Raw genomic sequence first — 855 nt, forward strand, 5'->3', positions numbered from 1 at the left:
GGCATGGATTTTGTGTCACTACAAATGGAATGATCTTTTCCTGTTTGTCTCTTCTTTGTGGTGTCCTCGGTTGTTGTATAGGTATTTTTGAAGCCCGCTGAATACCATTTTCTATGAGTAGTGATGGGTACTTTTGCTTTAGCAGAAATTCTTTCAGTTCCATCAGGCGCTGATTTCTGGTCTCTATATCCTCTACAATAGTACGTATTCTCCTGGCTAAGCAGTATGGAATGTTGCGTTTTGTATGGGGTGGATGGCACGATTTAAAGTTCAAATATTGGTGTGTGTCTGTGGGTTTGTAATATATATCTGTGGTAATGGCGGTGTCCCTTTTAACTACGATTATATCTAGAAATGGTATTTTGATATTGCTCATCTCCTTTGTAAATTGGATGGATGGGTGTAGGTTGTTGAGGAGGGTGTTGAATTCTTCCACAGTGCTTTGAGGTTTGCTCCAAATTATAAAGCCATCGTCCAGGTATCTCTTCCATGCTTTTTCTATAAACTTCCTAAATTCGGTGTTATATCTCTCTTCTATTTCCTGGTAGAGTTTTTGTTCCAAGTAACCCATCACAGAGTTCGCATAAACTGGAGCAAACCTCGTTCCCATAGCCGTGCCTTTAATTTGGATATAGTTCTTTCCATTGAAGAAGAAAGTATTATTTTCCAGGATAAGTCTCACTGATTCTAGTATAAATGTCACCGTGAATCTGTTGGGAATTGCTTCCCTGTGTTTGTCTACCTAGTATTCCACCACCTTTATTCCTAAATCATGTGGGATATTTGTGTATAGGCTTACTACATCAAAGCTCAGTAGGATTGAATTTGTTTCAGTGGTTTTGGGAAGATGGGATA

Source organism: Octopus bimaculoides, chromosome 10 (genome assembly GCF_001194135.2).
Source record: "Octopus bimaculoides isolate UCB-OBI-ISO-001 chromosome 10, ASM119413v2, whole genome shotgun sequence".
Taxonomy (NCBI): domain Eukaryota; kingdom Metazoa; phylum Mollusca; class Cephalopoda; order Octopoda; family Octopodidae; genus Octopus; species Octopus bimaculoides.